Raw genomic sequence first — 15,222 nt, 5'->3', positions numbered from 1 at the left:
AATGTTTGTCTGGTGATGTTCTCCTACTAATATAGCATGGCAAGAAAATCCTCCAAATATTAATGATTAACCTGTTGCAATGGAGATAATTCACTTCCCAATGACTTCATAAATATCTGCTTAAATTACCTTTGGTAAATGAAATAACCAAACAATCATTCATTTTCTGATATAGCTGTAAAACTAATCTGAAAAGTTTTCAAAATAAATCACTGTTTAAAAACTTAGTGTGTACCATCTAAAAATGAAACCTACATCTATCTCTGAGTTGTGAAGAATATGTATTAAGGTTATAGGAACCAGCAAGAATGCACTTTTATGTAGAAAACCATGATTAAATTGAGCCTTCCTGACTTGTGATTCAAATCAATTTGATTTAAATCAAATCCATCCTGTGTAGGCACCTAACTCCCATTGACTTCAGTGAAAGTTAGGCACCTACATACCTTGCCAAAGGTCACACAGGGAAATTGTTGCAGACCTGAGAACTGAACCTAAACCTCCTGAGTCCCAATCCAGTACTTAAGCATGTAACTTTCCTTCCTATTACTACCTGAACCTTAACCTGACAGCTGTTTATCCTTTCTTATCACCCATCCCTTAGGGCTTCCATTGTTGATTCAGTAGTTCAACAGGTGATCATGCTTCTACCTTTACTGTACAGGACTCTTAGTTTGGAACTCATTCTTGCTTTCCATGTGTCTCAGCCCAACTCTACTTTGTCTTTGGAAAACATTTTCCAAATGTATTTTTAGTTTGACCATTGTTGGCATCTTCTCTTTCCCTGTAGCGGGTGGGGTATTTTTTTTGTTTTGTTTCCTTTTGCATTGGGCCCCATATATTTTTGTTTTTGTTTGTTTTGATTAAAGATTTAAGATTTTTAATAGAATTTTTTATAAGATTGTTTTATTGTAATAATTGTTCAAATATCCCAAAAATTTCTAAAGAAAAGGGAAGGCCCTTCATAAACGGTTCATTGTTATGACAGAAAATTGTATGTGGGCAGAGTGGTTTGAACAATCATTCCTCACAGCTTCCAACAGTGAATCTACCTAACGCACTTTCGGCACACAGGGAGACTAGTCTTGTAGACCTTACTTAAGCAAAACCATCACTGTTTCCATAGAGGTCTTGCCTGAATAAGGACTGCTGATTAGGCCAATTATATCTGGTTAAGCTACATAGAAGAATCCTCTAAATCCTGGCCTTAGATATACATGAAGGGTAGGGTGACCAGGTGTCTGTTTTTCAACCGGAACACCCAGTCAAAAAGGGATTCTGGTGGTTCCGTTCAGCACTGCTGACTGGTTCATTGACTGTCCAGTTGGCAGCGCCACACAGTGGGGCTGGCAGTCTCCTTGCTAGCCTCCACGCCGTGTGGCTCCCAGAAAGCAACCAGCATGTCCTCCCTCCAGCTCCTACATGTAGGGGCAGCTAGGGGGCTCTGCATACTGGCCCCGTGCCACCCCTGCATCTCCCATTGGCCGGGAACCGTGGCCAATGGGAGCTGTGCAGGCAGCGTCTGTGGACAGGGCAGCATGCAGAGCCACCTGGCTGTGCCTCCGGGTAGGAGCGAGAGGGGGAACATACCACTCCTTTCGGGAACTGCTTCAGGTAAGTACCGCCTGGAGCCTGCACCCCTGATCCTCTCCCACACCTGAACTCCCTCATTCCCAGCCTTACATCAGAGCCCTCACCCCCTTGCACCCCAACCCCCTGCCTCAGCCCGGAGCCTCCTCCCATATTCCAAACCCCTCAGCTCCGCCCCCCAGCTTGGAGCCTCCTCCTGCACTCCAAACCCCTCATCCCTGGCCCCACCCCAGAGCCCTCACTCCCTCTTGCATTCCAACCCACTGCCTCAGCCTGGAGCCCCCTCCCGCACTCTGAACCCCTAATTTCTGGCCCAACACTGGAGCCTACACCCCCCAGCTGGAGCCATCACCCCCCCCACCCACACACGCACTCCAGCCCCCTGAGCCAGCCCGGTGAAAGTAAGTGATGGTGTGGGGGGGGCTGGAAGGAATGAGCAGGGGTGGGGCCTCAGAGGAGGGGCGAGGCAAGAGTTTTGGTTCTGTGCAGGTAGAAAGTTGGCAACCCTAATGAAGGGTTCCTATTTTAGACAATAGTTGAGCACGCATCTGAGAGCAAAATTGGTCCTAAAAGTTCAAGAGTAAATAAGGCCCAGGATCCACCAATGGATTTAATTGTCTAATTTCCCATTTAGGCCCTGAGGGCCAAAATTTAAGCATGACTGAGATCCTGAAAACCGCTGCTTGGTTGTCGCCTAAACTTGTAGATGGCTAAAAATTTTGCCATAAAAATCCCCTGGACACCTATATTTCTGCTATGGGTGTGAGCACGATGCCTCAGTCTAGGTGTCTGGCTGCCTCTCTGATGCTCAAACCTCAGCAGGATCCTGAAACCAGGGGAAGATAGGTGTTGGTGTGCCCCTGCTCCATTGTTCGGAGATTTTTACAGCAGTACCCGTATTGCATGCGCAGAGCCTGCCTCACATACCAGTCTTGTCTTAATAGTGCGCATGCGTGGCTGAACTCCCCAGTTCCTTCTCTACCGTCCTTGGCTGGAGTTGGACCTACAGCAGACTCGTTAAAACTTTTTCTCTTACCCATTCTACATCCTTTTTTCCCTTAGAGTAGCACTGTAGTTACTAGATAAGTTCATCCCTTTAAAAATAAATAAATAAATTAAAAAAAATTTTGTTCCCACTTGTTCCTCTCAGCGTCCAGCCGACGCTAATATGCCTGGCTCCTCAGGATTTAAGCAGTGCACTACGTGCAGGAACGCCATCCCTATCTCGGATGGTCACTCCCAGTGTATAAAATGCCTGGGGGAGTCCCACATTCCTCAAAAATGTGCCCACTGTTCCAAATTAAAATCCAGGGCATGTAAAGACAGAGAATTCCGACTGAAAATGATTGATTCTTATGCAGAAGTTACTCGGACCTGCTTCTGACCCAGGTACGGGCTCCTCAGTGAACCGCAGCCCTCTTGCCTCTAAAAAGGACAAAAAAAAGAAAACACCCACCTCCCTCACCCAGAAGGCAAACATTGCAAGCAAAATGGTCGCCAAGCAGGTCTATTTCTTCTGTGTAGACCTTCCCCCAGCTCAGCAGCTTTCACACGCTGGGTTCCTCCGGCATCGCGCTAATCTCCCCCATGGCTGCGGCGACAGCGCAAGCTCCTGGTGCTGAGGCTTCAGGCTTCCAGTTGCCTGCCTCTCTTATGGCACCATTCGGCACCGCAATGGACATGGTGCCAGCACGGATGACCTTGCTGGAACAGACGCAGGCTGCGCTTACCTCTCTGGCACCACTGACCTCAGAGCATGCATTGAGCATTACGGAGCAGGGAACGTTGGTGCTGAATGACCCTCCAGCACTGCAGGCACTCCTAATGGAGGGTTTATCTCCCATAGGCTCTCTGGCATTCCAGTTCATTCATTCACCAGACCTACAGGTGTCACTTAACCTACAGTCACCTCTACTTGACACCTGTTTTACTCTGGACATTCGGATGCGGTCCGCACAGCTGTCTCTGGCTGTATCTCACTTTTCTATCGGGGAGACTTTTCACCATACCAGTTCTCCCAGTCAGACCCAAATCAGCACTAGTCACAGAAAATCTAGATCTCTGATCATCAAAGACCCCCCTCACTGGTATGCAAACCCATGGATAGCACCACCTATGCCCTTCCCTGGTGAGTGGCATTATTGGGGTCCAAGGGCACCATATCAGTGATTCCACTAAAATCGCCAAGATGCCAGAAATAGGAGCAATGCCACCTTGCCACCACCAGTGCATACAGCTACGAATGAGACACAACACAAGCTGTTACTCCACACTTCGATGAACATGCTACACATGCTTCCCCAACCCTTCTGGAGCCCGTCTCCACACAGGATGAGGCGATACTGCCTCCCCCACCAACACTGTCAGATGATTTCTTAAAATTTCAAGACCTCTTTAAAAGACTTGCCAACAAGTTGAGGATTAATATAGAGGAAGTTTCTGAAAACCAGCATGAGTTGACTGACATCCTGCAACCTTCTTCCACATCGAAGATTGCCTTACCTATAAATTCAGCCATTATGGATCCTGCCAAAACCATATGGCAGTCCTTCATGTGCTTCACTCCATGAAGGACTCAAGAGTGACATTATGATTTCTCGGTATCCAAACCCCTGCAAATAGGAGGAGACAATATAGATATCAACCTTATCAAGGTCCACGCTACCCGACGTATACTCAACAAAGTCATAGACCATGTGAACAACAACGTCAGCAACCAATATATCAACATCGCCATACCAATTCATCAGCTCCATGTCAATCCCCTCCCACTAATAAGCAAATCTGAAAATGTGATTGAGGGTATAGAAAACATCATCCATACTTCAGTGCCCATTCCTTTCCTATCTTTGCCCCCCACCGGCTCCCCCATCCTTTTTCAGGGACCCCTCTCACGAATAACTGCTCCACCAAGAGTTGCATCACCTCCTCCAGTTAGAAGCAGTAACACCAGTGCCTGATCAACACAGAGGAAAAGGGTTCTACTCCCATTACTCTTTAACAGAAAAGAAAACTGCAGGATGGCTACCCATTCTCAATCTCAGATGCCTCAATAAATTCATTTTTTTTAAAATGGTGACTCTTGCAACCATAATTCCGACACTGGAGCTAGGAGATTGGTTTTCAGCCCTCAACCTGAAGGACGCTTATGGTCATATGACCATACATCCTGCCCACAGATGTTTTATTTGCTTCATTCTGGGCTCACAACACTACCAGTACAGGGTCCTACTTTTCGGCCTCTCGACTGCGCCTCTTGTCTTTTCCAGACTCCTCGCAGTCGTAGCAGCTCATCTTAGAATGCAGGGAATCATAATTTTTACTTACCTCGACAACTGCCTTTTCAAAGCCAGGACCCTCCAAGAAGCCATTCAGTCCACACAACAGACAGTCCAATGTTTCCATGCTCTTGGCCTGTGAATGAACAAAGAAAATCTACACTCATTCCCACCCAACAACTGGAGTTCATAGGAGCACATTTCGACTCACACAAAAGAATAGCATCTCTCCCACTCCACCTTTTCAACACCCTCAACGTTTTTGTTGCCAAGCTGTGCAACAGTCCACAAGTGGCTGCACAAGATTGCCTACAACTCCTAGGCCACATGGCCTCTTGCACTTTTGTAGTCAGGAACTCGCCTCTTCATGAGGTGTTTCCAAAGCTGGATGTCCACTGTCTACAAACTGAATGTCTGTGGACTGAACAAACTTTTATACATACCTCCCACAGTGAAGGACTCCCTCCACTGGTGGACATTGCCTGACAACCTTTGCTCTGGGGTCCTCTTTCTACAGGACATCCCATTGGTTGTCATAACTGTGGACGCATTCCTTACGAGATAGGGAGCATACATACCCCAATACACTGCCCAGGGGCTTTCATCTCCTGCTGAGACATCCCTTCACATCAACGTACAGAACTCTGAGCGATATATCTATATGCCTTTCTCCAATTTCTCCCCTTCATACAAAACCCACGTGTCAGGATAATGACAGACAACATTGCCTGCATGTTCTATGTAACCAGGCGGGGGGGAGGGAGGGGCACGATCCCACTCCCTTTGTACAGAAGTGATGGAACGATGGAACTGATGTCTCAGACACAATGCCTGAATATCAGCTGCATGCTTACTTGGCTCTCTCAATATCATCGCAGGTGACCTCAGCAGAAGATTTCCCATAGACCACGAATGGGAACTAAATGAGGATATAGTACTAGACATATTCCACACATGGGGATACACAACCACAGACCTTTTTTGCAACTGTAGCAAACAAGAAATGCCTAAGATTTTGTTCCAGAGCGGAACTAGGCAAACACTCCTTGGGGGATGAGTTCATGTTCTTATGGAACACCAACCTAATGTACGCCTTTTCCGATACCACTCATACATGGTACCAAGATGTCACTTTCTGCACCCATCCCACTACCCCTCCGCCCAAATCTCTTGTCCCAAGAACACGGTCTACTACTCCACCCCAATTTAACCATGTTACACCTCAAGGTTTGGCTCCTTCATGGTTCTCTCATGCCGAACAAACTTGCTCAGAGCAAGTTTGAAATGTATTCCTTCATAGCACAACAAATTCTATATGCACCACCTGCCTTCTTAACTGGACAAGATTAAGGGACCCCAAACCATATGCCCAGACATCAGACTGCCTAATCCACCTTGGGACCTTCCCATAGTCGTAACATGTCTAACCCCAAAACCATTTGAACCATTAGCCACATGTTCCCTCTACATCTCTCTATGAAAACTGCATTTCTGGTAGCAATTACCTCTGCGAGACACGCAGGAGAAATTGCAGCACTCATGGCAGATCTGCCATATACCATACTTTTTAAAGACAAAGTCGCACTACTTTTACTCTCCAAAATTCTACCGAAGATGCACTCACTTTCCACGTCAATGAGCCTATCCATCTCCCTACCTTTTCCAAAACCACATGCGAATTCCTTTGACTCTTCGATGCACACTTTGGACATGCGCAGGGACTTTGTAGTCTCCCACACTATATTCTCAAAAATCCCATCATTAAACCTCAGTATGGTATTATTCTGTTCACTAATAGTAACAACGGTCTCCAATGGGGCTCTGTTCCAATCTATTTTCAAATTCCACTACATTATTGCCTATTTTTTGTGTGTGTTCTATCTTATCACACTTGTAAATTCATTTCTAATTTCCTGATCTACATAGTAAAAAACATGTTCCTGTTTTGTTTTAGCAACTGTATAGCTGATACAGGTTTCTCCGTAATGTATTGTTCACTAGATGTTAAATTAATACTCAAACAGGTGAAATATTCATAAATGATGGACTAATATTACCCAAAATGTGGTTGAAAGGGGTAGAATGCATTGGATTTATTCCAGCATACTTCTAGCCACTTGTTGCCTCAATCACCTTCCATTATGGTTGAAATGAATGCCTATTGATTTCTTTCATCTTTGTTTGCTTCTTGCATTCTGCAACAGCTGTTGGCTTCATTTGAGAGGCATAGATCTAAACAGCAAAACAAATACAGTGTTTTATATAACAAACATATTTTGAAAAAAATTGATATAGAAGTCTAGATATATTTTTAATGTTAGGATCTTCCACTAAATACATGATAGAAACTAGTTAACATATTTTAATGTATAAAAACATTTTTATTTTTAATCAACAGAATTTTTATTAAAACTTCACATATTTTGAATAATTGCTTGTAATTTTTCAAAATAAATGTATATGACTGTGATGGGAACTGAGTTTACTGGTGCTGCTGCCTAGTGGTGAATTCACTGGCTCCCTGTCTCTAGCATCCCTTGCCAGCAATCGCTCCAGTGCTGTGGCAGTCCATCTTTTGGTAGGTAGTGACTTGGCCCTCTGGACAGGTCACCAGTTGAGTTTGCCCCCTTCTGAGGTAAGAGTCCTACAAAATATATGCAGTCCCACCAAGAGAAAGCATCTTCAGCCCCTCTCTGAAGGTGGCATGCCCTTGCCACAGGGCTTACGGTATCTCTATCTTTTCATCCTCTAAGGAAGGGGAGAAAGGGTGGGGTTGTAGGGAAGACTGGGTCTTCCCTCTCCACAAGACTCCAAGCCAGGGCTCTATGAGAGGCAGTGATAACACTCTGGATTGCTTTGGGGCTGCCTCCCTGGGCCACTTCCTACCGCTTGCTTCCCCACCAGGTCTTAAAGTCCAAGAAGAAATAGCACAAAACAACTGAATCTTCAGCTCAGCTGGTAGCCACCTTCTTTGCATGCAAGCCCCAGCTTCTCACTGGTCCAGCTTTCTGGTTTCACTGTCATCACCTGGGGTCTGTCACTCTCTCTTTCTACCCTGGGTTTCAATTAGGCTGCAGTCCAAGATCAGCCCCTGTCTCCAGTCAACCTCCAAGGCTTCTCTCAGTTTTCAGCCCGAGAGAGAGCTCCCAGCTACCTCTCATGGGAATCCTTTTCCTGGCTTCCCCTCCAGGGCCTGGGATAGCTGCCACTTGCAGTAAGGACTCTGGCTGTACCTTATTCAGGGTTTCCCAAGATAGGTCTCTCTGCCTCTACTGTCCCTGTCTTGTCTTGTTTCTCCCTCCGTCCCCTCTGAGCTGTCTGGTTCCCTTTTCAGCTCCTCCTTCAGCTGGAGCAGGCTCTGCAGGTGTGACAGGGCAGAGCAATCTGGGCCCAGAAATGCTTCTTAACCCCTACTATCCCAGTGTGACTTATATACCCCATCACAGGGACCCTGAGGCTAACTTTTCTGTATTTCAGCATGTCTTCTCAATCCAGATTATAAACTGTGATGCAAATTTGTACCTTCTCTTTATGAAAGGGCTGGGGGAAGGAGGAATGGTGGTACTTTTTGTCTAGGTGAGTTAGGTGGAGAAGCACCTGTCTTCCCCCAGTCCATGGATCACACTGGGGCTTAGGTGGGAGATGAATGTCCAGATGCCTAGAGAGAGTCAGGAGCGCACACGCTCAGAGGTGGAAACAGGCATCTAGGAACTTCTATTGTAAAATCTAGACGTGGAGTAAGTTTAGGTGCCTACCAGGATGCTGAGCAATGGTTTTGTGGATTACGATGCTGCCTAAAAGTGAGATTTAGATGCCTTAATCTTAGGATTGGGTATCTGAGTACCTTTGTGGGTCTGGGCCTAAAACTAATGACCATTGAAATGACAAGTTCTGAGTACAAACTCCACCAGGAAAGTTGCTGTGGGCAGCCTCACCCTGCTACACCTGCTGTCAGACTTGGAGGGTGGGATTAAAATGGGGAGAGCACAGCTCTGGTGGGATCTGAGTGCAAAGGAGAGCAGACCCCATTCTGTGAGAGAGGCTTGGCTGGGGCCAGGAACAGCTTGAGGCTGCTCCCTGTTTGCTAAAGCCCCCTGGAGGGAAGATGGGACTATTGTTTGACTTGTCACCAGTGACTCACTAGCTGGTGCAGAGTATGTCTCCTACAGTTGGTACCCTGCCTGAAGAGGGTGACAGCTAAATAAGATCTTTTATTCCTTACACTCAATTTAGGACGCAGCCGTGGTTTGTCCTGTTCCCTCAAGTGTTGATGCACTGCCTCTTGACCTCCTTGCTCTTTCTCCATATCATCCACATAGGTCTAGGTGGTTTCCTGACAATCTGTGACAAATATATTGTGAGGGGAGGAGGCAGGTATGTCTTTGATGGAGAATTGGCACAGCATCTGATGGGGTGTAGTCTTGAGTGTCTAGGTACTCCTATTCTATGACCTACAACCCTCACACTTCTTCTGTCATTTTGTCACTCCAAAACTCTCACCTTCCTTTCTCTTCTTCCCCATACCCCCTTATTCTTCCACTCTTCCCCATATCTGCGCCTTCTTCAACAACATAATCTTCTCTCTTGCATTCACTGCAGCCCCAGTGCTACAGTGGAGGTAAGAGAGAAGAGTATGTTGTTGAAGGAGGCGCAGATGTAGAATATTATTTCTAAAAGACTCTCTATCTTTTAAATAATCACCCATCTAACTTGCTGTTTTTTAGTACTAAGGACAATATTTACCCTATTGCTCATTAAAAAGCCTTCCTACAGTAATAGAAACTGAAGAACAACAATGAGGATAGAAGATGTAGATGGGGACAGGGGATGGAAAGCTAAAAGCTATGTGGCTGAATCCTAAAATGGCAAGAGTATGGTCCACTTTGGGTTACAGGTGAGATTACATCTTAAAATGTAAATGATTACATAGGGAAGAATGTGGATGCTTGGTTATTAATCGGTATCTTCCATAGAAATATCCCACACTACCCTTGGATCCATGGTCCACACCAGATACTATTTTTTTTTTTTTTTACAAGTGTTTTGTTTTGACCAGTGTAGTACTAAAAGGTGCTAGAGGATGCAGTTAAAGGTAGATGGGTGATACCTGCAGCTGCAAATCTGAGAAGGTTTGAAAGTAAGATATCAGAGAGGGCCTTTTGGGCCATCAAAAAGTATTCTGTGTGGTTAGGAAAAAGAAATCTAGCATGTGGAAGTCAGACTGAAATAAGAGAAATCACAGGGAAAATATAGAGTGTGGAGGAATAATTAGTTGTGGGGCAGGGAAGGTTGGAGCTTGGTGAGGGTGATACAGAGCATGTGTTCAAGCAGAGAGTTTTGGCATAGTTTTATGTGAGAGTTGAAGAACAAAGTTTTTGAGATATGATATTAATGATCTTAGAAATGTATTATCGCTTGTATTTAAATAATCAGGAAAACTAAAACCACTGGTTAATAAAGATGGGATTTTATGAGTATGTTTTAAATTATTTCTCACAGAGTGACTAACTGGAAACCCAGGAAATGATTAATGCCAGGTCGTTCCTTGGAAATGCTGCACATGAGTGAGTGTTGTGAAAGTCTGTTATACAAATCTTAACAATAAGATGTAGCAATCTGTCAGTAGAAAATTATGTTTTAAAAGTGTCCTCCAACAACTGGATTGAATTCCGTCTGTATTCACTTGTAGGTAATGAATCTGGATCTGCACTGAAACAGTTTACCACATATAGTAAAGGTAAGTAACTTCTTTCTACATTCTCTCACTAGTGTTCAGTAGTAAAATAATTATTCATTGGTATATTTAAATCAAGTAAAATGATATGAATGCTTGGGGAGTTAAAATATTTTTACATTGCATTAAGCTTACATTTAAAAAGATGGGTAATATGATATCCTTAAATTCTACTATTGTACGTATCTGACACACAGAGGTGGGTCTTGCTGTTTTTTACATCCCGGACACTGCTTCTGTTTTTAAACCTTATCTAAAGTAAAACTCAACTTTATAAATTTACTTCATTTTTTTAGTTTGAGGTAATATTTTGATATTTACAGCCTTCACTTCTTGTTTGAAGGCAGCGGCAATGGGCACTATTATATGATGTCTGAGAAGCAAGCAGATAGAATGCCACCCTCTTGTACGCTATGTACATAATGTTCCCACACTCACTCCCATAAGGCCTGATCTAAGGCTCTCTGAGTGATGGGAAATTGCCCGTTGTCTCTAATGCTCTTTGGTTTGGGGTTGTAAGGAGTGAGTTATGGAAGGGAGGCACACAGAGTATACTCCTAGGTGACTTCTGTTGGTCGGGGAACGGATTGAAAACCTGGAATGAAGAAGCTTCTGAAGAACATTTGATGTGCCTTCCCCCTATAGAGCTTGATGTTCAGCATAGGGCAATATAACGTATGTGAGATCCTGACTAAAGTAAAGCTCAGAAATAAGACAATTCTATACAGATTTTGGAAATGTTTATCAATATGTTGTTTAAAAAGCGTAAAGTAGCATTTCTTGTTATATGGTAGTAAAGAACCAGAAGAAGCCCAGTCTCGTAGTGTCTGGAATGGACTCATGACTACTCAGCCACCTCTTGCCTAAATGTTATGTATTTTAAACCGCTTTACACTTTTTAAAAGTTTTGTATTTTTCACTTTATAAATCGTTAACATTTTCTGCCAGAGGGAGAGCGAAAAGCGCTTCCATATAAACAAACTGAAAACCATTAGCCCCTAGAAAGTTGTCAGCTATTCCTGAGCCAAAACTATACCCTTTAAAATAATTAAATTCTACATAATCACCCAAGTTTTGCTTAAATAGATTAATAATATTTGACTTAGCTACCTCAACTATATTTAGGCTCTAGTCCTGCCAGGATTTACTCATGTGCTTAACTTTATGCATTGTGAGTAGTTCTATTAAAGTCAATGGGACTACGCTCAATATGCCAAGTTAAGCATATGTATAAATCTTTAAGGCACCAGTCCAGCAGACTGTAAGCTCTTTGCAAATGGGGACAAGATTTTTTTGTTATGTTCATATCATGCCTAGCACAAGGGGGTCCTGTTCGTTGAATCAGGCCCCTAGGTACTACCACAATACAAATAAATAATAATTCCTCCTATTTATTACTTTCTCTATAAAATACCTTCTTAAATTCTCCTTATACATGTTGTCTCTTAACTTAAGCACACCATATATACCTTAGTTCTGGTTTGTCCAATTACTTTAAATAGATCAAGCTTAATTTCATAATAACCCTTAGCTAATTTAAATACTTCTGTACTTGATGGAGTCTTGAAAGAAAACAGTTAACTCAGTCAGCAGTTAACTTTGTCAAACCTCACCTCAAGTTTAAACCCTACCACTCAACCTGTTACAGTAGCCTCATTATTCTGTACTCTTTCAAATTTCATGACATTCCTCCCCCCCCTCCCTGTATAAACTTATTCAGTGCCATTGAAACTAGATATGGCATGGGCACTATTTCTGTTCAAATGCATCTTCTATCTTTAGAGGTATTGCATTTTTCATAATCCACCTGTGAGCCCTGATTTATCATTTGGTCTCTGGAGAGAACTGACTCTCTCCTTTGAATGTCTATGCTTTTTTATGGCTTGGAAAGTTGATTTCTTTGGTAACAAGGACAGAAGGGCAGTTTGTTATGATAGTATTACTTATTTTTTGTTTCACAGTAGCAGCTAGGGCATGAGCCAAGGCTGACTGAAGTCAATGGCAGCTTTTCCATTGTCTCAGTGGGTTTTTGATTGGGCCCCTATTGATCCTGGTAGGTACTTGAGGCCCTATTGTGCTCCGTGTTGTACAAAAGTAAGCTATCTTTGTTATTTTTAATGATAAAATTTAAGAGTTAGGGTCTCATCTTGATACATGAGTAAATATATAACTTCCAGGAATTCAGTGTTATTTCAGTTAACTTCATCAGGCAACACAGTGAAACCTTTCCAGTACAGGTACAATTTAAGACTCCTAGTTTTAAACACTACAGTATTAGCAATATGACTTATGTCCAGCATGTGCTGTTGTATCAGAATTAATCTAATGAAAGAGAAATACTTTACATTTTGTTGGGGGAAAAGAACTTAATCAGGATCTGCTGGTGTTCAGCACCTCTGAATACGTTGGAACTGGTAAAAACGGTTCAGATCAACGTTCAGCTGGGAAGCCATTAGCAGGATATATTCTATTACCTATTCTATATTATGTTAACTTATATAAATATGCAGTTGGCCACTATGTAGGCACCATTGTTTTGTATTATTAAAGTACTTTAAGAGTTGTGCCCTTGGTGAAGTCATAAACTAAGTACAAAGGCCAGTCTGTTTTCTAAATAGTAGATTGTTGTTGAAAAGTTTGTGCCAGCCAGTACAGAGAGAGCAATCATGAGTAATTCATCTCTCTTGAGAGGAATAAAACAACTGCCTCAGCTCCCGCTGTATTACAATCTTATCCCTGAGTTAGAAAATGAAGAGGTCTACTCTGTTTGACTGAATTGCTGTTGAGAAAAAAATAATTTCTAATATAACTGGGCACAAGCTAGACATAAATATATAGAATTGTTTTTTCTAGATAGGGTCATTACCTGTGCAGTGTCTTGGACATATACGTGCAAGCCATCTCAACAGTTTGGGGGCTTGTGTTTTAGTTTTTTAAGAAAAGTCAGTTGAGGTTTTTTTTGGGAACGAATTTGTTCAATCATCATCAGCACATTACAAGTGGCTATGTCACCCATTTATATGTTTTGATGTTCCAGGTAATGTTCTGTACTATTCTTCTGTCTGGAAAACTTGTGCATTAACTCTCAATAATGTTTATTTCCTCACTGCAGCAGGGAGATGTAGAGTTAAGATAACTTGGAATAAGGGAGATCATTTGGCAGCTTTGGTGTATTTGCATCTTTATTTCAAATCACCTTCATTTTGTTTTGGCACTCTGACCTCTTTCTAGACATGAAATAACTGGCTCATTTGTAAAAGGTTAAATTTAATTTAGTACCATGTCTTGCAAACAATTTATCAGTTTTTTAGTTTGCATTATATAGTGAAATAGATTAACTGTGGTATCTGTTAACAGTGTTGTGCTGTTATAATGTAGACCTTACCCCTTGGGGTTAAAGTGGGACTGACATGCTAATAAAGGGCTCGTCTTGATGTCACAGATCAATGACAAAACTCCCTGTGACGTCAGTAGGAACAATATGGGGCTGTATGATTAGCTTTGAGAGAGGCACTGAACGGCATTGCTAGCAAACCAGAAATGAATGCAGAAGGATACGCATGCAAGATACCAGATTGCCTAGCCTGTAATAGATTGTGTGCAAAAAGGTTGCTTGCTCATCAGGTATGCAGTCTGATATAATTTTTCGGAAAGGAAGAAATTAAGATAAAGGACATTAAATCTGTGTAGTTTGGGAAATTTATAGTTTAAAAGAATATTTCATAATCAGTTTTACTTGCAAAGAGAAGTTACACTTGTGTATTGTCACTCATCGTTAACTGTGTAAGAAAATAGATGGATCCTCTTAGGAGGTAGATAAGATGAAAGGAACATAAGAATGGTTATAGTGGCTCAAACCAATGGTCTATCTAGCCCAGTATCTTGTCTTCTGACAGTGGCCAGTGCCAGATGCTTCAGAGGGAATACACAGCACAGGGCAATTTCGAGTGTTGTTCAGTCCTAACCTGTAGCAGCTGTAGGCTTAGGGGGACAGCCAAAATATGGGGTTGCATCCCTGACCATCTTGGCTAAAAGCCATTGATGGACCTATCCTCCATGAACTTATCTAATGCTTTTTTGAATCTAGTTATACTTTTGGCCTTCACACTAACTCTGCAATGAGTTCCACAGTCTGACTGTGCATTGTGTGAAGAAGTACTTTCTTGTGTTTTGTTTTAAACCTGCTGTGTATTAATTTTATAGGGTGACCCCAAGTTCTTGTGTTATGTGAAATGGTAAATAACAATTCCCTATGTGCTTTCTCCATACCTTTCATGATTTTATAGTCCTCTGTCATATCCCTTTTAGTCATTTCTTTTCTAAGATGAACAGTTCCAGACTTTTTAAATCTCTCTTCATATGGAAGCTGTTCCATACCCCCTAATAATTCTTGTAGCCCTTTTTTGTACCTTTCCCAATTCTAATATATCTATTTGAGATGGGGTAATCAAAACTTCACACAGTATCCAGTGTGTGGGTGTACCATGGATTTATATAGTGGCATTATGATATTTTCCATCTTATTATCTATCCTTTCCCTAATGAATCCTAACGTTGTTAGATTTTTTGACTGCTGCTCCATGTTGAATGGATTTTTTCAGTGAACTATTCATGCTGACA

The 15,222-nt window shown here is 42.6% G+C and overlaps 1 protein-coding gene across 7 annotated transcripts in view; it reads left to right on the top strand.

Annotated features, from left to right (window-relative positions):
- Positions 1-15,222, top strand: part of CNTN1 (contactin 1) — a 421,087-nt gene that overhangs the window by 106,427 nt on the left and 299,438 nt on the right. For 4 of the 7 annotated variants that reach the window (XM_037888163.2, XM_043549232.1, XM_043549226.1 and 1 more), the window contains one exon: positions 10,558-10,605. The gene's annotated coding sequence lies outside the window, so the exon portion shown is untranslated. Of the gene's footprint in view, positions 1-10,367; positions 10,433-10,557; positions 10,606-13,328; positions 13,640-15,222 lie in introns of those variants that run through there. The other 3 variants (XM_043549235.1, XM_043549223.1, XM_043549239.1) reach the window with 2 other exon arrangements.

Source organism: Chelonia mydas, chromosome 1 (genome assembly GCF_015237465.2).
Source record: "Chelonia mydas isolate rCheMyd1 chromosome 1, rCheMyd1.pri.v2, whole genome shotgun sequence".
Classification (NCBI taxonomy): Eukaryota; Metazoa; Chordata; order Testudines; family Cheloniidae; genus Chelonia; species Chelonia mydas.
The sequence above is the reverse complement of the archived record's forward strand: the minus strand, read 5'-3'. Positions and strand labels throughout refer to the sequence as shown.